Genomic DNA, 25,233 nt, shown 5'->3' on the forward strand with positions numbered 1-25,233 from the left:
TGAGTGAAAACCAAAAATGAAGGTACACTTGGTGGTGTGTGCAGTGCGGCACACTAGCCAATCAAGCCCAGTTATGCTGCGCCTCCTGTCCCCATTTGCTCAGGGCTGGCAGCCTGAGCCAATGATGATAAAATGTCCGGCACTGTGACTGCTGAGGCCCCGCCCAGCTCAAAAAAAAATGTGCACACCGGGCCAAACGCGGTACGTCTGTCACAGCGGCAAATGGCAATTGGCAGCACTTCAGCAGTTACAACAAGCAGGTGACCGTGAACTTGCACGTCTTCAAAGGGGCCGCCCGCGTGGCACTGGTGGCCCGTTATGGCGGCCTTCATAATAATTTATTTGGGGACACGGACACTACTGTGATTGACAGTAGTGTCAATGTCCCCAAATAAATGATTAAAGGCCTCCGTAACGGGCCACCAGTGCCGCGCGTGCAGCCGCCCTCAAATTGGTGCCGCCTGGGGCGGTCCGCAACCCTCGCCCCCCTCACCCCCCCCCCTAGATACGCAGGTGAGTGGAGTACTTTTGGCGCAGTCTCCATACGTACAAAAAGGTAGAAGCATAGTTATGGTCCGTAAGCTGGACTTGAGTGAGATTTCAGGACTGACGCCAATGCCAACACCAAAGAGTGGGTATGACAAGAAGTTTATTAAGAAATAACTCCTAAATTAACGTATTCTGACCACTGGCAAAAATGTAGTGTGGAAAACCGAAGAATGCTGTATTAGTCAGTTATAAAGCCCTTGTAAAAAAAGTACCCGCAGTCTTGCAAATTATACTTTAATTTGGCTAAATCATATGCTTGATGGCTAGCTTTCAAGTCCACATAGGTCCTCTCCACGTTACTGCTTGAGCAAGGGACCAGTATACATGTTCTTAAAAGCTGGCAGCCAAACCATGAGGTAGCCGAGTAATGATGTCATCTTTACAGGAATTCATTTTAGGTTTTTAATTTGTTGAACATTTGACATAAAGGAGAACTCCAGTTTCGTTTTAGACTGTTGCATCTTTTTATTGCTAGCGTGCTGCAATCTTCTCCACTGTTATCCTTGTGCTCTCGTGCAGCACTGGGACTTCTGAGGAAGACAGGGCGGGGTTTTCTAACCCAGTTCACTTCAGGCAAATAGATAAAAGTGCTGATCTTGTGCAAATCGTCCGTGACACGTCATGCTTTACAGTCCCACCTCATCCTTAAGTGTCAGGTTGCCAAAGGAACGAGGAAACCCGTAAGCTCTGTGTTTTAAGCAGCTTATAGGGAAAAAAACCTTAAGAATAAGAACTGTGATCGGAATGTAGACTTGGCCCATTCATTGTTGTATGAAAAAGTGAATTTCCCTTCCATGCCTGGGCAAATTTATACATTTATCTTCACTTAATGCTACCTCAGATCTTTGAATTACGAACAGATAACCTAGCAACCTGGAGTAACAATTGGGGATGCTGGTGCACAGTTCATAAAGCATGGAACGCCTGTTATCGCTTTGGTGTAGTATTTTGACCCCTAAAGTATAGAAGATTCTACCTTATGCTTTCTCCAAAAGCATCACGCGGAAATGACACACACAGTTACAATACGGTGTTCCATAAATTGGAGGGATAATATTCACACGTCTTTAATAAAGATGACAGTCTTTAAATAGAATATTTAGTGAAAAAATCTGTATTTTATGATCTGGTAAGGCGACCAGTGTTGTGAATGTTGAAAGCCTTGCCACAACACCGTATATACTTCGGTTATTAGAAAGGAAATATCTTACATGTTGAATCAAGATTTTTAAGTGTCTTGGAAACCACCACCACCACCCTGCATCAACCATTGGACTCTTATAAGAAAGAACCCCTGCACTTTAATGGGTCTCAAGTTTTCTGTTGTATTCTACACAAGATCAACGGGCACAAACGACGAACTGGAGCATGTGGTTTGCTGAGGAAAATAAGATGTTGCGGTAGCAGTTTAACCATGAGGTCCGCATCCTGCTCTTGTACTTCTTTAAACATTACTTTTAAATATGCGGAAAGGACCAGTGCAAAACGAGTTTGGCTGCCTCTTAGTCATACAGAATGCCTTCTTCTGTTTCAATGGCTCTATCACACCCAGGGAATAAATATCAGAAGCTACAATAAGATCCATTTTTGAACTTCGGCAGTTACATTTTTGTAAATAAATTAATATCCCGCAGTAAAGTTCATTAATGTATTGCCATTTTTTAAACTTTAGACCCATATAAAATAAGGGAATAGAAGCAGCTTCTTGGGAGCATCCATTGAGTATGTCCATTTAGATTATCCAATATCTTCAAATAAACCGGACACATAATCACCATTCTAATATGGTGCTGATGTGGTACCCAAATACTGTGCCATTCGCATCCTTTGATTCCAGGCTGACTTGTAGTTAATGTGTTGCATCACATGTCCTGTCTGTTGAGCTTCTGTTCAGCTGCTCATTTACATAAATAAATATGGATAAGCATTGTTGGTTTTTCTTGAGTCCCAGAAGTAGTTCTCTAGAGAACGAACAATATGAATGTTTCTCTGTAATCCTCCACACTTGAGGGTAGAGTTTGCTTTCCCAAGCAATAGCTACTGCACTTGCTTGGTGTGCCTTTAATATTTAGCAATAAAAGCAATTTGCAATAATTTTTACCATTCTTAAAAAAAAATAAAAAGAAGTATACCGTTTGTAGAGCTGATTTGCCGTTTTTGATACAGTGTCCAGTTATGAAAAATTTCCTAGCTAACGTAACAGAAAGTTTCAATTCTATTAAGGACTCGGAGGCGAGGATTATGCCTTCTTTCTTCACTTTAATACATAGCAGCGAATAGGATAACCGAAGACTGCATTTCCCATAAACCAAAGGGAAGAGTCGTCAAAACAAAAACACATGGTAACAAACGGTCACTAATCAGGAGACCAATGTCCAATCAGGGGCCAGCCAGCCCAACATAGTCCATCAACAGTGTACTCCCTTCCTCTTTCGGAGCACGTAGGCAGCATCCCTCGGCTCTTCAGGAATCCTGTTTGTGTGTATCCGAGCCTGAGGACAAGAAGAACATATTACTGGAGGAACCACTGCGACAGCTTACCAGAGAAAATAATATACATTGCAAACAACTGGACTCAAAGTGCCACATGAAGGACCAAACAATGATTTACTGTATTACGGGGAGGGGTTTCTTCCAGGAGCTAAGGGCGGGATAATCCTCGCCTCCGAGTCCTTAATAGAATTGAAACTTTCTGTTACGTTAGCTAGGACATTTTTCATTCTATGTCGGGACTGGAGGCAAGGATTATGCGTGTTTAAAGCTGCCCACAACCAAATGAGCCATATTCAGAATCGGTTTGAAGTAAAACTGTTTGAAAGTGGAGTCTGATGACCAATCCGCCGCGTTGAGTTTATCCTCTAAACGTGCTCCTAAGTTGAAGGCCTTCGAAGCCATAGCACACCTTGTGGAATGCGCCCCAAACTGGCTAAGGCTTATGCCCGCTTCCTGCATCACCCAGCGAACCCATCTGGCAATGGTGGGCAAAGAAACCTCTTTAAAGGGTTCAGAAGCGAGATGAGGAGTTGCCTTTCCCCTGGAGGGCGGAGCTCTTCTGTCTTTCCTCATATGCCTTGAGGCAGCGAACCACACAAAGTTTCGGGGAATCAGGAAACTGTGGGTAAGAAATCAATCTGGAATGGCACTTAGTGCGCCTGAGTAATGTGAAAGTCACCCCAGCCGGGGTAAAAACCCTGCTAGACATGTCCAAAGCCCGTACGTCTGACACTCGTCTACAAGATATCAGGCGTAGCAGCATGGCCAATTTTGCTGACAGTTCTTTTCTGGAGAGGAACCTATTCGGTTGCCAAGATAAAAATAGGTTAAGAACCTGATTAACGTCCCAGAGAGCGGAATAATGAGGCTCCGGAGGCAGGGACAGGTGAATGCCACGTAACAGCCGACAAACCATGGGGTGTTCACCCACCGGAGCTCCATCCACCGGGACGTGGCCAGAAGAAACGGCGGATCTGAAGGTTTTAATGGACCGGTAAGCCAAACTCTCAGAGGCTAGTTGAGCCAAAAAGTTCACTAAGTGGACCACATCCGCGACCTCTGGATCAAAACCCCTTCGCAGACACCAACGGGTCCATCTGCCCCACGCGGGCCTGTACCTCTTGGCAGTACTGTCCGCCCGCGTTTTAGAGATAAATGTCTCAGCCTCTCGCGAAAGGCCAGGGGTTTCCCCATCTACCCCGGAAATCCGCCACGCCATGAACCACAGTGAGTTCGTGGACACTAGAGGATGAGGAGTCCCGTCCGGACTCATAAGGAGGGTCGGAAACTGGGGGGAGTAGGATTGGTAAAATCCCAAGAAAGTTCCCATACAACTGGAAACCACACTTGAGACTTCCACAGCGGGGTGATCATGACCAGATCCGCCGCTTGCCTGCGAACTTGCGTCGTTGCCCTCGTAATCATTGCAAAGGGAGGGAACGCGTAGCCCAGTTCCCCACTCCAACTCTGGAGAAAAGCATCTGTGGCCGCTGCCAGAGGGTCTGGCTGACAGCTGAAAAACCGCAGAATCTGGTGGTCCACCTGGATGCAAAGAGGTCCACCGAGAAAGGGTCCCAGAGGTCGTTCAACCTCGCGAAAACTGACTGGTACAATCGGCAGAGGCTGGAATCCCGGAAGTGACGCGATTGGAAGTCTGCTTCCAAATTGTCCCGGCCCGGGAGATACTCCACTGTGACGGAGACCTGTTTGTTAAGGCAGTATTGCCAAAATCTTGCCGTCCGATCCGGGAGGGCTTTCGATCTGGTACCCCCCAGATGATTCACGTAACGGACCGCCGAAACGTTGTCCATTTTCAGGAGCACACAAGACTGCACTGAATCTCTCGTCCAGCAACGTACTTCAAAGTATCCCGCCAGAAGTTCTAAGCAATTTATGTGTAACCTGTTCATCGGGAGACCACAACCCTCCTGTAGAGAGGTCCCTGCACCTGGCCCCCCAACCAAGCCTGCTGGCATCCAATTCTATAACCATGTCTGGAGTGCAACAGAATATTGCTCTTCCGTTCCATGCCTCCATGTGGTCCAACCACCATTGGATCTCGGATCTTGCCTCGATGGACAAGGCGACCATGTGAGAATACGGATACCCCTTGAGTAAAAAGAAACCTTTGAGACGCTGCAGAGCTCTGTAATGGAGGGGGCCCGGGAAGATGGCTTGGATCGAGGCGTACAGGAGACCCAACACCCGTGCCAACTGGCGAAGGGATAGCTGTTGCTTGCCGAGAACGTGACGCAACTCGTGCCGGATCTTGGCGACCTTCCTGCCCGGAAGACTGAGAGTGGATGACGTGGAGTCTATGACCAACCCCAATAATGTAATGTAATGCTCTGGGAAGGCTGTAACAGAGATTTCTTCTCGTTTATGACAAACCCCAGGCTTTGAAGCAGGGACACCGCCATCTGGAGATGTTGAGTCAGGTGACAGGGGCAAGCCACCATCAAGAGTAGATCGTCTAGGTACACAATCATCCTGACTCCCCTGGACCGTAGGTATTCCACTACTGGTCTGAGAACCTTGGTGAAACGCCAAGGAGCCGACGAGAGGCCCAAAGGGAGTGATGTGAACTTGTTAATGCGGTGACCCCAGATGAATCGGAGAAACCGACGGTGTGGCGGGAATATCGGGACCACCATATAGGCGTCCTTGAGGTCCAACCGGACCATCCAATCGAAAGGCCGGAGAACGTCCCGGAGGAGATGGATTCCCTCCATCTTGAAATGGCGGTAAACCAACCACCGGTTGAACTCGCTCAAATTTATCACAGGTCTCTTGCCGCCATCGGCCTTGTCAATCAGAAAAATGTTGCTTAAGAAACCCTGGGGTGTGGAGTAGTAAGGGTGATAGCACCTTTTCTGAGGAGAGAAGACACCTCCTCGTCCACCAGGAGGGCATCTTGTGCGGAAAACTGAATAGGCCGGGAGGGGATCTTTGCACTGGGGTCCCCTGGAACTCTGTGTGGAAACCCCTCACCGTTTGCAGCACCCAGGCATCGTGTGTGATGGCCAACCAAGCTTGGAAACACCCTACCAACCGCCCCTATGTCTTGTGGGGAAGAAGGGAGAAGTCTCACCTGGGCTAGAAGCTGCTGTTCCTCCTCTGAATCCTTTCCCCGCTGTCCACGGGTGGGTTAAAAGTTTCTGAACCGGGTTTGGTCCTGGTACTGTCCGGAGCCTCTCTGATTGGTCTGGCGTTGCCGACAACCGGCTGATCGGACCCTGCCTCGGCCAGCCCCGCGAAAAACCCGGGGGAACACCTTTTTGATTGTAGACTGGGCTCGATCCAGCGTCGTCAAACTTACTGAGCTCCTTCACAAAGGTCTCGCCAAACAGACCACCTTGGGCTATAGCGCCCGCCTCTGAATCCGCCAGGTCACCTAACTTTGGGTCCATTTTAATAAGGAGGGACCTGCGTCGCTCGGTGGAAAGGGCACAATTAGCGTTGCCCATGAAAATCACAACTCGCTGTGCCCAACCAGATAAGGTTTCAGGAGAAATAATAGAACCTGATTCCTTCGCCTCCTCTGCCATATCTAATATCTTTGTAATAGGGCCGAGGGTGTCCAGAAGTTTATCCTGACAGGCCCTCCAGGATCTATCTATCCCCTTCTTGGGATCTCTGATAACCTTTTGGAGGAAGGTGCCCATCCGGGGATCTATCTCGGGTGTAAGGGATAGCTTACCCTCCAGGGTGGGGCGGAGGCACTCCGCCGAAAGGCAGTTGCGAGCTTCCTTCTCTAGAGAGTGCCGGATATGGGCTGCAACGTATGAAGCCACTTTGTCAGCTGGTGCCGACTCTGAGGACCTTGGGTGGATGATATCATTGGGATCCAGCATGCCTGAGGTGCCTGGGGGGGGGTCTGGGAAGTGCTAGGGAGAGACTGAGGGACTAGATCAGCAGGACGGGATACCTTGTCTGCCGGAGGAAGCACTAGCGCTTTAGTGGGGGGAACCCCGGCGGGAACTTCAGGTTGACTAGCCAGGAAGGCCTGCCTAAGGTGATCAAATGCATCCCCGTCCACACCTGCCTCGCAGGAGCGTTTAGGTGGTGGAGGACCAAGGGGATCAGGAGAAGCAGTAGCTGGGGCTTGGGGGGTGGAACAAATTTGTTGAGAGAGCTGGCCAAACGCCTGTTGAATTTGGTTGGAGAGCCTCTCCTCTAACGGAGAGATGGCTTGACCACCGCCCGGTAGATTGAGGTATCCATCGCCTTGTAAAAGATGTCCCCCAGGATATGTCGGCGAGGGGGTCCTCCTGGTAATCCTCGTAATATTTCATGAGGAGTAAAAACATGCACGTGAAGTGCAACAATAGTGGTTTCCTACTGGGCCTAACAGGAAAGGCCTTGATTAGGGCTGGGTATCAGCCTGTAGCTTTTGCGCGGTAGGAACCACCGTTGACTGGGTTCGAGCCTGAGGGACTAATGCTGGCAATAAATTTATAAGAAAAAAAACCCTTCCAACAGGGAGAGCTGATCTGGGTAAAGTCCCATGTAAAAGGTGCCAACCTCAATACAAGACCTCAGAGAGGCATTCAACTGAAAATACAGGCTGCCCCCTTAACTAATGGGCCTGGGCATGGAGCGTGAGGCAAACATTGGGCAGCATGACGTTTCTACAACGCCGCCTACAACCGTCACCGGCGTTCTCCCTCAGATCAGCGGCTCCGATGCAGTGCGCGCATGACGTTTGAACCTCTCTGACGAGAGATCAAACAGCCCGGCCCGTCTGCACAGCCTCTCCCATGCCCTCTGGCGGCGGGAGGACCCGGGAGCAATACCAGCAAGGACCCGCCTAGGGACGGAAAAAACGTACCGCGGCTCTCTCCCCGCTGCGCAGCCCACAAGGTGGGGAAGATTCACTGAAGTAAACGCGCCGACCGCGCGTGTTGAATGACACGGGAAAACTAGCAACTAGCGCAGCGCGCCAACAATAGAACAATGCGAAGTGCTACCTATAGCTACCTAGTCCCTAGGTGATGTTCTCGGCCATTCCTTGCTTAGATACCCCTATTTTACATTATTAGGGGATTTCAACCTACAGCTGGAATCTAATTCAGAGGTCTCAGCATGTAATTTTAAGCATACCTTGGAGATCTTTGACCTACAGCAGAAAATTATCCAGCCCACACATCAAGCAGGCCACACGTTAGATGGAATCTGTTCTAATCTCCCTTTCTTAGAGACCCAATCCCCACTGCCACTGATCTGGACTGACCATGATTTTATTCCCTTCTATGTGAAAATACCTATTGCACAAAATCTGCTAACGAAAGCTTCCAAAATTGGAGGGAAATAGAGGACAGTTTTAGGCGCCAACCCATTCTGCAGTCTCAAGTCCCAAGCATGACGGGAAAAGTAGCTCTCGACTCGAAATGTTTCTATAATTGGTTACAACAGCTAATTACAGACAGAACCCCTGCCACCGGCTCTGCTGTTAAGAGAAAGTATGGAAAGAAAAATACCCCCTGGTTTACCCCGGAACTTGCTAACCTCCATCTCCTTTGTAAGAAAAAGGAACGTAAATGGCGAAAAACTTACGAGCTTGCAGATAAATTGCTGTACACTCAGCAGAGGAAATTATACCTTATTAGCATCAAGTCTGCCAAAAAAGCGCACTACATCAAAGAGATTAATGAAGCAAAACAAAAGCCGAAAACATTGTTTTCAATAGTGAGGTCCTTTACGCATCCAAAAGTTCTACAACCCGAAATCCCCCCTTCATTAGTTTTTTGCAATCAAATTGCGGATTACTTCGAAGAAAAAATTAATCTGCTACAGAGGGATTTTCCCACTTCTGAAGAACCAGTGACTTCAGATCCTGCAGCCCAAAGGAATATAAAATCAAATAACAAGGACAACATTAGCATATTCCAACCGGTCTCCCTAGCTCAAACACTGGAAGCAATCCTGTTGTGTAAATCGGGATCTCCATCGGATTCCTGCCCCCCTCGGATTCTGCATCAGTTAATTGACGTTGTCAATCCTATAATAAACAACATTGTTAATACGTCGCTCAGCACAGGCAAAGTCCCTTCAGAGTGGAAGAAAGCCATCGTAAAACCACTCATGAAGAAGAAGAATAAACCCACCTCAGATCTTAATAATCTTAGACCAATCTCTCTCCTCCCCGTTCTAAGTAAGATCACTGAGCAAATGGTACATAGAGAACTAAAAAATTATGTTGAAACACATAATGTTCTACACCCTCAACAATCGGGTTTCCGCCCACACCATTCTACGGAAACAGCTCTGATCGAGCTTACAGACTCTATAAAAACACTTCAAGATGAAGGAAAGAATGCCGTCCTGATCCTATTGGATTTCACGGCGGCATTCGACACCATCTCACATAGAATACTGCTCAACAGGTTGAGAGACGCTGGAATCTCAGAGGTGGCACTAGCCTGGCTGACCTCCTTTTTGGAAGACCGAGCCCAAACGGTCACTCTGGGTCCCTTCCTATCTAAAGAAAAGAAGGTGTCAATCGGAGTCCCTCAGGGCTCGATTCTGAGCCCTTTATTATTCAAGATCTACATGGTTCCCCTCATCTCCTTAATTGAGTCGTATGGCATTTTAGTAACATATGCCGACGATACTCAATTAATCGTACCTCTGGATAGGAATCCCAGCAAGGCAGAACTTAATTAAAAAAAATTAAATAATTGTTTAAAGGACGTCTTCCTTTGGTTAGAAACCAACCAGTTAAAATGCAATGTCAATAAGACAGAAATCATCCCGATGGGAAAAAAGGTTCAGTTTCGTCCCGCTGATTGGTGGCCCGAAGATTCTCCAGCCCCTCCATCGGCTGTTGCCTCAGCGGCGAAATCTAGGTGTCTTATTTGACGCCGTATTATCTTTTGACCAGCATGTTAGAAATGTGGCTGGAAGCTGTTTTTAGCATTATCAAGTCCTTGAAAAAGTTTTTCGATTTCTTGCCCATAGACGCTAGAAAGGCCGTAGCGGTGGCTTTAATCCTTGCCCGCCTAGATTATTGTAACGGGCTCTTGGCTGGAATAAATAAAGCCACTTTAAAAAAGCTACAAAGCGTACAACACGCCGCAGCCAGACTGGTACTAAAATTACCTAGACGATCATCTGCATCGGCGGCTTTGAAGGCCTTACATTGGCTGCCTCTTAATAAGAGAATTCTATACAAGATGCTCATGCTATCCTAGACCACATCTGGTCTCGCAATATTCCCACCTCCTGCCCTACGGCATCACCATGCATTTGGTCTGACCACCACTTATTACAATTCTCGATCACCATCCAGGGTCATCTTAACAACCATGCACCTCCGGGGGGGTTAGTCAGGAAATGGAGATCCTTAAACCTCCAAGATTTCCTCCTCACCCTGACCAACTCCATCCCTACCCCCGGTCCAGACATCAATCTGATGGACAAAGCATACACCGAATGGCTCCTCTCGGCATGTAATGATCATGCTCCCCTTACTAAGTTCTCCCGCGCCCGTCGTATGGATGCCCACAAATGGTTTTCTGCCGACCTAAAAAAGCAGATATTAGAACTCCGTCAGCTGGAGAGGAAGTGGAGACACGGCTACCTCGCCGCTGATAGAGCACTTTACAAGACAGCCCGAAAAAATTACAACGTATCTATCTTATCTGCCAAAGCCTCCTTCTTCTCTGAAAAAATTTCCAACGCCAAAAACAAATCTCAAGAAATCTTTAGAGTCGTCAACGACCTATGTAATGACACCAGAACTTCTCCCTCTCAACCTGCCTCACAGGACATGTGCAACATGCTTAACAACTTCTTCAAGGAGAAAATTGACACCATAAAAACCAGCATCCAAACCAACCATGCTGTAACAGACGACTTGGATATCTGCAGAAATCCTAACACTCTTCAGGATATCCCCCCCATCGAACCACCCAAATTACTGGAGTTAATGAACCGAGTAAAATCAGGCTCACCCAACGATCCCTGTCCTCCGCACATCCTAAAAGAAGTCTACACTGCACTCCCCCAGGGCATTCTCCCTACCCTGAACACCTCCCTGTCACGGGGAATAGTACCTGACTCCTTCAAAAAGGCCATCCTGGTCCCTCTTATCAAGAAACCAGGCGCCGATCCCTCCAACCTCTCTAATTACCGCCCCATCTCCCTCCTCCCTTACGGCGCTAAGCTTCTGGAAACTCACGTAACCAGCTGCTTATCCAACTTCATCGAAATGTCTGATTATTTGGAACCCAACCAAGCGGGATTCCGCCAGGCCCACTCCACCGAGGCGGTGATCCTCGCCGTGCAGAACACCCTAAGGACCAATGCCGATAGTGGAATCCATCAGGCCCTCGTGCTACTTGATCTATCGGCCGCGTTCGACACGGTGGACCACACCATACTTTTACACCGTGTCGAACAAGCCGGCCTCAGCGGCGCGGCCCTCTCTTGGATTAAGTCATTCCTGGCGGATAGATCCCAGGCTGTAAAGCTGGAGAATTTCACAGCCCCCACACTCCCTACCACTTGCGGTGTCCCACAGGGATCCTCTCTGTCCCCCCTCCTTTTTAATCTTTACCTCAAACCCCTACTGCACTCCCTAAAAAATAGAATGGTCACCATATTCAATTATGCAGACGATTTGCAGCTGGTATTCTCCCTCAACTCTCCGGATTCTGTCGAGGAATTCCAAAAGACCATGCTGCACATCCAGAGCTGGATGGATCGGAACCACCTTAAATTGAACCCAGGAAAAACTGAGTTAGTACTTCCCAGCAACAGTGCACTCAGTTGGGGGCCCCACTTCTGGCCACCATCGCTAGGTGCTCCTCCATCCCCCTCCCAATCGGCCAAAAGTCTTGGGGTCACTCTTAGTGCCGATCTCTCACTGAAGACCCAGGTTGGAACTGTGATCTCCTCCTGTTTCTTTCAGCTAAGAAAGATCAAAAAAATCGCTCACCTGCTGACCAACTCTGCCCTCATCCAGGTGGTAATCGCACTGGTTCTTTCCCGGTTGGATTTCTCCAACTCTACCTACCTGGGCCTACCCCTTACCATCGCCAAACGCCTGCAGATTGCTCAAAATCAAGCAGCCAGATTAATTTTTAAGAGCAATCGCAGGAAGTCAGCCAAACCTCTGCTGGCATCCCTCCATTGGCTTCCTATCACCCATCGGATCACTTTTAAGACAGGTTGTATGATCTTCAAAGCCCTCCACGGAAAGAGCCCCAGGTTCATCAACCAACTCATCAACAAATATGAACCCACCCGCGAGCTTCGCTCCACCCATCTGTCCCTCCTCTCGGTGCCGACTTTCAAAAAGAAACGACTCGGCGGATCCAGCTTCGCATATCTCGCCCCTAAGACCTGGAACTCCTTGCCCTTGTTCATCCGGAGCTGCACCAAGCTGACTGAGTTCAGACGAGCCTTGAAGACCTGGCTATTTAAACTAGCGTACGGTTAGGGCACTATACCATCTGCGCCCTACCTTCTACCTTCTGCTTTCTTCAGCGCCATGAAACCCCTGGGTGTCCCCGCGCTTAACAAATTCCGTATAGAATAGAATGATCTCCCACCGTGCTTTCAATAATACGGGTCCAAGATATCTCACCAAACAATACATTCATTATAATCCATCAAGGAGGCTAAGATCTTCAGACTGCAATCTGATTTCTATGCCTAAATTCAATCTTAAAACCAAAGGGGGAAAAACCCTGACGCATCTCTCCTCTAAGGCCTGGAATGTCATGCCCAAAGATCTTAGATTCCTTCAGACAGAAGACCTTTTCAGAAAGCAACTAAAGACTTGGATCTTCAGCCTATCATCAGACTTTGTTAATACTATCCTTTAATTCCCTCACACTGCACGACACACTGTATCTGTTAGCGCCAGGATGCTCCTTTCGGAGCGATAGTGCGCTTTATAAATAAAATATACAAATACAAATACTATGAAGCATGAAACAGTGCCAAAGGAAAAATGAAATGCTACCGCTTAACAGCACAAGCAGCGCGAGCGCCACAGAAATGATCACATAACTAGTGAAACGCTCTGACAATGACACAAAAGTACTAAACAGGTAAGAGAAAGCTGAATAGTACTTATCTTGCTGTGTTGCAGCGAAGGAAGAGAGGACACTGTTGATGGACTATGTTGGGCTGGCCGGCCCTTGATTGGATATTGGTCTCCTGATAAGTGATTGGTTGTTACTATGTGTTTTTGTTTTGACTACTCTTCCCTTTGATTCATGGGAAATGTAGTCTTCTGTTATCCTATTCGCTGCTATGTATTAAAGTGAAGAAAGAAGGCATCATCCTCGCCTCCAGTCCTGACATAGAATCTATTACCCAAATAAATTGTAGTCACTTTAATGTCCTGGAATAGATGAAATGATAAATCAGCTTTGCTCTTAGTCCAAACTCTGACCTGTAGGTTATACACGCAAAACACGTTAGTAATTCTAATTTTTAATATGGGATTAATTTTACATTTAGAGGCAACAACTGTGCCATGTGTTTTTGTTTTGACTACTCTTCCCTTTGGTTCATGGGAAATGTAGTCTTCTGTTATCCTATTCGCTGCTATGTATTAAAGTGAAGAAAGAAGGCATCATCCTCGCCTCCAGTCCTGACATAGAATCTAATACCCAAATAAATTGTAGTCACTTTAATGTCCTCGAATAGATGAAATGATAAATCAGCTTTGCTCTTAGTCCAAACTCTGACCTGTAGGTTATACACGCAAAACACGTTAGTAATTCTAATTTTTAATATGGGATTAATTTTACATTTAGAGGCAACAACTGTGCCATTGTGAACATATTTTTCATATTAGCCAAAACAAATATAGCATATCTATGGTGAAGCCCAGTAACACCAATGTTGTAGAGTAGCACCACAATTGGTATTAATGTATGGCTGCAGAAATAGTTCTGTACAAGGCAAGGGGATATCCCAAGAAAGCTGACAACATTTGAGCTACCTGGAAGGAGCACCATGAATCAGTATAAATGTACAGAATGATACAAGATGGACCTGAAACATAAAACTAGATGCTAACTGCTGGCAAACCATTGACTGACATAGTCCTAAAGTATGTTTCCAGGAACTCACTTGAAGATGCTAAGTTTTAAATATAAATTCCTATTTTTAATAGATGTTGCAAAACCTCTTTACATGTTGTACGTGACCATTTATGACCACGGTGGATGTAAGCCACAACCACCCTACAAAATTATTTGTATTGCTGTTTAGAAGTTACTATGTTTCTGATTTACCGCTATTTTTTTTTTTTTTTCAGGGTTTTATATAGCGCAAACTTGACCCTAATCGGGTATCAGAGCGCTTTACATAGCACCAGTTGCATTACATGAGGACACATTCATTTTTGTTAGGCAAAAGATTTGCTCCGAATCACGTATGTTCAGCGTCATTGCCAAGACTCAAACCCAGTTCCCTAGATTCGAGGTCGACCGCCATAGCCGTTAGGCCAACTCCTCTACCCTATATGATGTAAAGTAAAATAGAAAATTCAATAAAAATATAGTTGTAAAAAAACATTGTTGGGAGCGCAAGTTGAGACATAGCAGCATTGAAGGTCTACCCACTCAATTTGAAGGAAGCAAGTCACGCACTAGAAGCAAGAGTATGTACACATTTTAACCAGCAGTATTAGGTCAGGTTTAACTACATCCAGCTTAGAAAAAGTAATAGAAACCCACCAATCTTTACAACCCATATTATCTTGTTAACTTGGTGTTTGTGGGGAAGTGAGACTACTGACCTCCAAAGGAATAGTTTTTGATATTTATGAGACGGACATATAACTGTTTGTGATTGTTTGAAGATTAATAATATAAGGATTGAGATTAAATGTTTATTTTTGTTTAATGTTGACTTTTATATGAAATTGAAATGTTGCATGCAAGAAATGATCTAGCCCTGATGAAAAAGTGACACGCTTCGAAATGCATTGCTATGAAAGAGCAGCTGAGTTGCATTTATAAGATTTATACATTGAATATATTGATAACTTTGAGGGCCTCTGAATGAACGCTTTTTCGTTTGGAATTGTATTGAGTTAATCCTTGAGGTTTATGTATAAAAACCAGTACAAAACAACACAAGTTTTTTTCCCCTATTAATCAGTGCTAAAGGTTTATGAGTTACATGGTCGCAACAAGTAATATAATGGCCTGCAAATGAAAATGAGTTACCAATTGATGTAATTCTTAATTCTGTGATAAGCTACTGAAAAATCGAAATATCGCGCTCATATTCGAGAGCTACCTATTCGAAACTGGAAAGTTTGCCTATGAAAGATCTCCACGGAGGCTTTAATTATCCTGCTTTATTTGCATGCTTCATCCCAGACTTCATTCCCTGTTACCAAAGGAAAGAAGAGAGCGGTCTCCTGATTCTTAAATAGTCCTCAGTGACCCTTGCTGGTCCTGTCTAGAGATAAACTCCAATCTGCGCCATGGTCTTCCCATTCCCATTGTGTAGGTACCCTGTCATGTAGTAGCGGAACTCGAAACTGCTCTATAAGTTGTAAACCGTTAATATGCGAGTACAAAATGTTCTTATGTATGTGTCAAATGAAGCACACTGAGCATATTCACCCTTGAAGGTTTCTATTTTAATGGGCTGAAATGTGCCTTTTGCCTTTCTCAGCAAATCCCTGCAAGTGTTTTTGACAATGTTCTTTCTTTAATTATTAAAATCTTTTGTTGTTTATCTCTCTCTCTCCTCCTCCTCCATCCATTTGCGTATCTTATGCTGCAACACTTCTGCACTGAACAATAAACTTTCTGTCACTATAAGAATGTGCAGTCTCTGATGAGCATAAACAGTGCTTATCTTTCCCTGTTGAGTTCTCCTATGCAAATCTGCACTCTGTTTTATCATTGTGTAAAGTAGTGAAGTAGCACAATAAAGTTACTTAGCCCCATCTAAATGTCACACTCAAAGACCACATGTTATGGGAAGCTTGACCTCAAAGGGACCGACCCCTTTTTTTCTCCTGACAATTTAGTGCATATGCATAGTTCCTCATGTAGATATTTGAAGGGGACTTTGCACCATGAAATTGGGCTCATTTGTTCTGCTGGGTGTGGGGAGGCTTGCAAATACGCATCAAGGTTGATGCAGTCTGGATGTGGGCCATGGGGCCAGGTGTAAGGCATTAAAAACCACATGTTGGTCCCTCACATCTAGTTCTCAAAGGTTCCATTGTGACACCTTTCAATCCAAAAAGAATGCAATGACCCAGATTTATTTTACTCTGTACTGTAATTGGGAGATGACGTCCGTGCAATAGACTGCAAATATGTGTTGCTACTGAGAGTGGGCAAGGAGATATATTGAGTTTTGTAATCTGTTTGTTACAGTGTAGGGTAGAAAAGGCTGCATACAAGCCTGTATATTTCTCAGACTTTTTTCCGTGTAGGAATCTGCAATAATATCTAACTGCTATAATGTAGGAGCTCCCCAGCAGTAAAACTGATGAGAGCCACAATTCCTAATTTATTCTGACTCACTTAAGAAAGCATCATATTATACTTGTTTTAATATGTGCCTAGAAGTCTCAGTAGCCGTGGTGTGACGAGAGCGATGAGCGGGGAGTGTTCCACAACTACACGACCCAGTAAGACCACACTGAGGCAGGCGAACGCGGCGAGGCGGGTGAGCAAAGCAAAAGCTTAGACAAACTGAGAGGCGGAAAGTTGAGGCCTGCTGGCCAAAACGAGTGTTTCGGTGTCTAAGGCTGTGAGGCAAGTGTGAACAGTGGGTGAATGGGGAGGCTCAAGGTGCGGTACTTTCTGGCTGCGCGGAGGCGGCTGGCATTAGTCTGGTGCAGCTTGCGTGTCGGTGTGGACCATTCCCACCTAGCAAGTCTGGACCCAGGTCTTCTCTGCCAGCGCTAACCTCTTTGTCTGCTGTACCCCCCCCCGCACCTTTGGAAAAAAATACCGTATATTACATATTTTTTTAAATATTGCATCTACTGCAGAATTGCGTGGTTGTCTCGACGAGAGTTCTGCTTTTTGACAAATCATGGAGAAATTGGAACAATATTGAGTTCAATGCTGGGTGTAACAGTGTTTTTGAACTAATTTAGTCACCTGTTTCTTTGTCTTTGCTACTGATTGCGCATGATTTATTGGGCTAATCAGGTCATTTGGTCAGCCTGACTGTCCTCATTGTACTTTATCTTTCCTGGACATTGCCCCTTGGTGGAGTGAGACGATATCTGGCTGGCAGCTTCTTATGGTCTCTTTTTTTTACTTGCACTCTTGATAAGCTTTGACAATCTCTGTTGAATTGTGATCAAATAAGGTGTACAATAAAGGGGTGTAATAGGAAGAAAAAAAAAGTGACACCATTTCAACAAGTGGGCCTGGAGGCTAGAACACAAGGGTCCAGGGCCAAGACTAAAGGATCAAGGAGAAAACACCTTGTGGGCAGTGTGTGTCTGATTTTTATCTTTACATTTCTACAGTACAGTATTTTACAGTATTAAGTTGTATTTTTTAACTCACTATACTGATTGTTCAAGACAAGCTAAACAGGAATAACCGATGATGAACACTTGATAAGTCAGTGGCGGTTTTACCATTAGGGCGTTTGGGCGTTGCCCCACCTATAATTATCAGGCAATTTATTCGAGCGGCGCGTTAATAAAAGTTTTATAAATTAACGCGCCGCTCGAATAAATTGCCCGATAATTATTGCCCTGCGGCCGTGGTGTGTGTCATGGACATGGACAGTATGCACTGTCTGACACTGGGTGGCGCTGGACTGACTCTGTGCCGGCACAGGGCGCACTCACTGCGCATGTGGTGTTTGCCCGGCAGGGTTTCTCCAGCTAGCAAACTATGTGGTTTTAAAAAAAACAACAGATTAGGGGTTTGCCTGCCTAATGCAACGTACCCCAGTGCTGAAAAAAAGAACGACGTTTTTTTAAGGCTCAGCCCAATCCTGATGCTACTCTCTTTAGAGAGCAGCTCTCCTCTAAAGAGTATAATTATTTACAACAAGGGGTGGTGATGGACAGAGTCTCTGAATTAAGCAGAGTACTCTCACCCAGTCAAGAGATCAGGGCTAGATCCAACACCGTTTTTTAGCTCATTGCACCATCCCAGTTTCAGAACCTGGCTGTATGCAAATTAGTCTGTCCCTGGCCCAGTGCATCATGGGAACAGGGCAGACCAGACTACAAAAGCCAATTCTTACACTGGGAAGGAAACAAGCTTCCGGGGACCGGTTTCTGCCATTTCAGGCGTCTTCGGCCCGGCTTGCTTGAATCCTGATGGTGCAATGAGCAAGGGACTCACATCTGAGTATACCCTTCCACGCTTAGGGTGGACAAAATTATTTACGACAAGGGGTGGTGATGGACAGAGTCTCTGAATTAAGCAGAGTACTCTCACCCAGTCAAGAGATCAGGGCTAGATCCAACACCGTTTTTTAGCTCATTGCACCATCCCAGTTTCAGAACCTGGCTGTATGCAAATTAGTCTGTCCCTGGCCCAGTGCATCATGGGAACAGGGCAGACCAGACTACAAAAGCCAATTCTTACACTGGGAAGGAAACAAGCTTCCGGGGACCGGTTTCTGCCATTTCAGGCGTCTTCGGCCCGGCTTGCTTGAATCCTGATGGTGCAATGAGCAAGGGACTCACATCTGAGTATACCCTTCCACGCTTAGGGTGGACAAAATTATTTACAACAAGGGGTGGTGATGGACAGAGTCTCTGAATTAAGCAGAGTACTCTCACCCAGTCAAGAGATCAGGGCTAGATCCAACACCGTTTTTTAGCTCATTGCACCATCCCAGTTTCAGAACCTGGCTGTATGCAAATTAGTCTGTCCCTGGCCCAGTGCATCATGGGAACAGGGCAGACCAGACTACAAAAGCCAATTCTTACACTGGGAAGGAAACAAGCTTCCGGGAACCGGTTACTGCCATTTCAGGCGTCTTCGGCCCGGCTTGCTTGAATCCTGATGGTGCAATGAGCAAGGGACTCACATCTGAGTATACCCTTCCACGCTTAGGGTGGACAAAATTATTTACAACAAGGGGTGGTGATGGACAGAGTCTCTGAATTAAGCAGAGTACTCTCACCCAGTCAAGAGATCAGGGCTAGATCCAACAGTATTCTGCTTAATTCAGAGACTCTGTCCCTCACCACCCCTTGTTGTAAATAATTTTGTCCACCCTAAGCGTGGAAGGGTATACTCAGACATGAGTCCCTTGCTCATTGCACCATCAGGATTCAAGCAAGCCGGGCCGAAGACGGCTGTAATGCCAGAAACCGGTCCCCGGAAGCTTGTTTCCTTCCCAGTGTAAGAATTGGCTTTTGTAGTTTGGTTTGCCCTGTTCCCATCATGCACTGGGACAGGAACAGACTAATTTGCATACAGCCAGGTTCTGAAACTGGGATGGTGCAATGAGCTAAAAAAAAAACGGTGTTGGATCTAGCCCTGATCTCTTGACTGGGTGAGAGTATTCTGCTTAATTCAGAGACTCTGTCCCTCACCACCCCTTGTTGTAAATACTCCTCTAAAGAGAGCAGCATCAGGATTGGCTACTACTGTGTTGGCAAGTTGGCAGCCATCAGTCTAGGCGCCAACGGGACCCCAGAGCAGAGATGGTGCGGACCCGGTCAAGTGAAGACAAGGTAAGTTTTTTATTTTATTTATCCCCACCCCCCTGGCCCCCACTGAGCGAGCCTTGACTGGCAGGGGGGAGCAGGTAGGATTTATCCTGAGGAAGGCAGCACCTCATGTCACGAGTGAAGGTTAATGAAGGAGCGAGGGCCCCCATACCCCGGCGGGACAGGAGGCTGAGCAGAGCCGGAAGAGCGAAGCACTGGACCGTCCCGCTGCTGCTTTGAGTTGAGAGCGGCTATAGGCCCCAGGGTTGTGAAGTGAGCTCGGCAACACCTTACGAGCAATCACAAACGAGCCCAGTGGCATCCAAGATAGCACATTTATACGTGACAGTTTAAAACAAGCATTTACAATGCAACGGTTTCGCCTTTGGAAAAGTTTGAGCTATTGGCATTGTAAATGACAAAATTTTTATTTATGTGTTGGTTTTGAAAACAGATAAATAAATGGCATTGCCATTTACATTGGCAATAGCTCTAACAGCACTGTGCTCAGGTGATGCAGGCAGCACTTTGCACTCACGTGAAGCAGGCAGCACTTTACACTCACATGAATCAGGCAGTGCTCCATGGTGGTATGAGCCAAACAGCACTATACACTAATCGACACAAACCAGGCAGCACTGTGCTTGGGTGATGCAGACAGCACTTTGCACTCACATGAAGCAGGCAGTACTGTACTCTCATGTGAAGCAGGCAGCACTTTACACTCACATGAAGCAGGCAGCGCTCCATGGTGGTACGAGTCAAACAGCACTATACACTAATCGACACAAACCAGGCAGCACTGTGCTCATGTGATGCAGGCAGCACTTTGCACTCACATGAAGCAGGCAGTACTGTAGTCTCATGTGAAGCAGGCAGCACTTTACACTCACATGAAGCAGGCAGGGCTCCATGGTGGTACAAGCCAAACAACACTATATACTAATTGACACAAACCAGGCAGCACTGTGCTCGGGTGATGCAGGCAGCACTTTGTCCTCACATGAAGCAGGCAGTACTGTACTCATGTGAAGCAGGCAGCACTTTACACTCACATGAAACAGGCAGCGCTCCATGGGGGGTACGAGGCAAACAGCACTCTACACTAATCAACACAAACCAGGCAGCACTGTGCTCAGGTGATGGAGGCAGCACTTTACACTCATATGAAGCAGGCAGCGCTCCATGGTGGTATGAGCCAAACAGCACTATACACGAATCGACACAAACCAGGCAGTACTGTACACTCACATGAAGCAGGCAGCGCTCCATGGTGGTATGAGCCAAACAGCACTTTACACTAATCGACACAAACCAGGCAGCACTGTGCTCGGGTGATGCAGGCAGCACTTTGCACTCACATGAAACAGGCATGTACAGTACGCTCACGTGAAGCAGCCAGCGCTCCATGGTGACACAAGGCAAACAGCACTTTACAATGTTCAAAGCAGGCAGCGCGGATATGAAGCAGACCTCACTCTACAGTGACTGAAGTGAAGACGTGAGTGCTCTAGGGTAATACAAAGCAGGCAGTGTTTTACACAAACTGATATCAAGCAAGCAGTGCTTTAGGCTGAATCAATGTAAACACAGCTTTCAACTATCACGAAGCAGGTAGTGCTCTATGGTGACAAAGTAGGCAGCACTTAATACTGACTGGTAAGATGCAGGCATCACTTTGCACTGACTAAAACCAAGGGTTAGGAAAGAGGGAGCACTTTAAAAAGGAAAACAAAATGCAGGCACACTTTACACCGACTGACACCAGGGTTAGTGGGATGTTGCAAGGGCTAGTGTGCCGGTGCAGGGAACTCCCCGGACAGGGCTCCGCCTCTTACCCTACCTGCTTCTCGCCAGCTGGGAGCACCGCGACGTCCGCCGGTGAGGCCCGTGTGCCGTGCCCCGCCTCCTGCTCGGCTTTCAGGCTACGTTGCAGATGCAGGATCCGGTAGCGGAGCTTCTCGTTGTCGGCGTCCCGGGCTGCTGGCCGCTTCTTCCTGCCGTGTCAGGCGGCTGATCTCCCCGGTCAGCAGGCGGATCGCCTCCTCCTGCGCGGCCATGTGGGCTGCCATGTCCAGGGAGGCCTCCAGAGCAGCAGCCGGGAGCCCGGCCGGAGACGAGGGAGGCGGGGATCTGCTGTGGGAGGGGAGAGGGAGGCGGGGAGAGCGGAGGCCGTGTTACATCGGCATCGGGACCGGCTGCGGCTCGGGAGGCGGGAAACATTGTTCAGGCAAAATAAACAAGCACAAGCACCTACGAGCACACGGACAGCGGGGGGGGGGCATTGGCACATAATGTAGATCAAAGGGGCGAAGGGGCGGCTGACGAAAAAAGGGGCGGCAAACAAAAGCCGACAAAAACAAATGCCGTGATGAAAAAAGGGGCGAAGGGGCGGCTGACGAAAGAAGGGGGCGGGACTTTAAAAAAAGGCACGGGAACGCCCCCGATTCGCGTCCGGACGGGCAAAGAGTGACGGACAGCAATGTCTGCCAATGGCTAGCCTCCATTTATGGAGCTAGCCAATTGGAAACAGAGGCGGTCCAAACATCCCTACTGAAAACAAAAGTTTTCGATCTGGGAGGAGCTTTGCCCCTCGCCAGGTCGAAACCTAAAAAAGTTTTATTCTGGTTATGTTTATGTGCTAAGTTAGGGGTGCAGGTATTGCTTCTTCTGCACGAAGCGCCTGGAAATGTTTCAGGTTAGTGTGCACTACAATGGCTACTGACATGCTATTTATTAGTTGTTATTAATCGCTTTCTTTGCGAAGATGTTTACCTCCCCCACTGTGACCCCCTGCCCCCAGTCCATTGCTGTAGGTCGCCGGCCCCTTTCTAGCGAAGCTGCTGTTATTGTTACCCCCAAAATTCATCCAAATAACATTAAACCCCGAGGAAGCAGCTGCCTGCCAGGGAATGTGCAGATCTGAGGCCAGCCTGCAGTGCTGAACTGGTTTGTTTTATACTGCTGTTGTGCGAGCCAGACCCTTGGTGCTTGGAAGCGGTCAGGCAACTTGCACACGCAGATGAACGCATGTTCTGCAAGAATGGCTGGAGGCCATATCACTGGAGCATAAAGTGAAAAATCGGTGGGTTGAGGGCTGGGTGCGGATACGTTCGTAACTTATTATTTCGCCTTTCATCTTCAGACACATCTATGGAATTAGTGAATAACGACTATTTTGTTGACCCTCAGAGGCACGTTGTGTTTAATTAATGATAGCAATAGCAGAGATATTCATACAAACTGCTCTCCTGTTGTTGGTATTGACCAATGGCATAGCGCCTAATGCATTTTATCTTCTTTACATTGAAGCACTGCTACGATGTGTGCACCTTTCTGAACGGCCTGGCCTGCTTTAAACATTCACAGGACTCAACGTGATTTCGGTGGAGTTTTAGTAACACTATGGCCACCTTCTCCTGCTTGTGTCTCCTACGAAATGAAGGCAGCTGTCTGATTTAAAATCGAGATGACACCACAGTGTCAACCTGGAAGGTGACTGTCGCAGCAGGTAAAAAGCGCCAGTGCACGTCAGTCACACAGCACCAAATTGTCACCAACTTCATGGTGCTATCTCGTAGTGAGGTGCTAAATGCTAATCTCTCAGGAAGACATTTCTCAATTCCTACTCTGCTAAAGTTACTGCATCACAGCAGGTTATGTGATCAGTTATGTCATCGCGAATGAGTTCATTTGTGTTGTGAACTAAGCCAGCGATTCTGCTGATAATTGTGCATTTGAGGTCATGAGTGAACCGATTACTGGTGTTATTGATAAATCAGCAGGTGATGTCATACTTGGGTCAGTCAACAGAGTTGCTGACAATTTCAATGGTTTGGTGAGAGGATGTGGTGTAATGGCCAGAGCTGCGGACTTTGACCTTATGGACCTTAGGGAACCATGTTCGAGTCTCGCCGCTGGCTCAACAACCTGTGATTCTGGGTAAATCACTTAATCTCCCTGTGCCTACCAAAAATGAATGTGTCCTTGTGTAATGAAACTGGTGCTCTTGTAAAGCACTGCAATACCTTCCGGTCGAGTTTGCTCTAAATAAAAAGTGCATCAAAAAAATATGATCCATATCAGTCTCAATCGTAAAGCGAGAAACAAGTGCTAACAGTAGACATTCATCTGAGGTATGACATAACAACGGACAACGGGTCCTCCTAACTTAATATTGATACTAAAAACATAGATTGATTAACAAACCATGAATGATAAAAACGTTAAGGCAGTGCATGTCAGCGATTTAGTACCTCTCTTATTTCACATGCTTTACTTAATCTTGCATTTCCCAAAACCTAGCTATTTTATAATGTTGTTATGTTGTTTATCTGTATTTTATTCTGGGCATATTTTGAGCCATGCCAGGTGGTTATAAAGGGTTTGATTGAGAACTCTGGTGATGAGGCTGAAGACAAGGCAACGTGTTTGAAGTGGGCTGGCCTTTCTCCAGTGCACACAGAACAATATTTATGTATACCAGATGAAACCGGAATTCTGTGGAAATGTGTGATTGGGGTACACAGATGTCAAACTTTTTACAAGGCAAGAAGAAATACATTGCCTAAATGTAAGTGCAGTGTATGTTTGGAAGCAATGACGGGCAATCACAAAATTAATTTGCTTTAAAATACTCCATTGGCATTCTTTTTTGTTATTTTTTCTCAGGAGGGTGACACACCCAGGACCCCACATTTGTCCTTTAAACTTGCTTGTGTTGCTTGCTATATAAAAGTCATACCCAACTTTTACGCCCCACTACTTTCACATGTCACCAGCCGCCACTGTGATAAGTAAATACTTTGGTGCAACCTGTACAAAATACAAGTAGTAAAACTCAAAGGAAACCAATGAGATTTAAGGATTTTAGGGGAGAGGATGTGGCCTTATGGCTAGGCCGGTCGACCTCAAAGCAGGGAAACCGGGTACGAGTCTGTGATTCTATGTCAGGACCGGAGGCTTCAGATTATGCTTTTCTTCCTTCGCTTTATTACAAATACACAAAACACAGCAGCCTTAGAAAAGCTCCAATCCATGTTTAAAACTGTAGGAAAACTTGGAACAAAAAATTTTCTCTTTAAGAGTCTGTAATCCAACGAAACTACAGCTCCCATGAGCCTTTCAATCTTAGTCCTTTCACTCTGTTCAGTCCCAGTATGATAGCCAGTCCCTTCTCGACCTTCCTCCTCTTTCTTCGCTGCTCCCGCAGCAGTCAGTTAAGTGGCATTTTTCTCTCTTGATTATTTGCTGTATTTGCCCGTCTGGGGATTAGACGGGGGTTTGTTAGGGCTCTGTATTGCTTCTGTGCCTTTTGTCCCTGCAGAGCCCCTGCCGCGGGAGCGTTTCTCGCTCCTTTCGCGGCGTTTGTCCGGCAAACAGTGCGGTGTTACTATTGAGCGCCAGAGGGCGCCCGTTCGTCTCGCCTGCTCCTCAGCGCGCTTCCCCTCACTCTGAGGAGACGTGCGGAGGAGCCGGCCGGTCACGGAGCTTTGCCCTCTCCACCCCTTGACGCCCGGTGCTCCGGGTCTGTATCTGGCCCGGAATTTTCT

At 46.7% G+C, this 25,233-nt stretch overlaps 1 protein-coding gene across 1 annotated transcript in view; it reads left to right on the forward strand.

Moving 5' to 3' along the window:
• Positions 1–25,233, forward strand: part of PITPNB (phosphatidylinositol transfer protein beta) — a 463,503-nt gene that overhangs the window by 55,499 nt on the left and 382,771 nt on the right. The gene's annotated exons all lie outside the window — the stretch shown is intronic.

Source organism: Lissotriton helveticus, chromosome 11, assembly GCF_964261635.1.
Source record: "Lissotriton helveticus chromosome 11, aLisHel1.1, whole genome shotgun sequence".
Taxonomy (NCBI): Eukaryota; Metazoa; Chordata; class Amphibia; order Caudata; family Salamandridae; genus Lissotriton; species Lissotriton helveticus.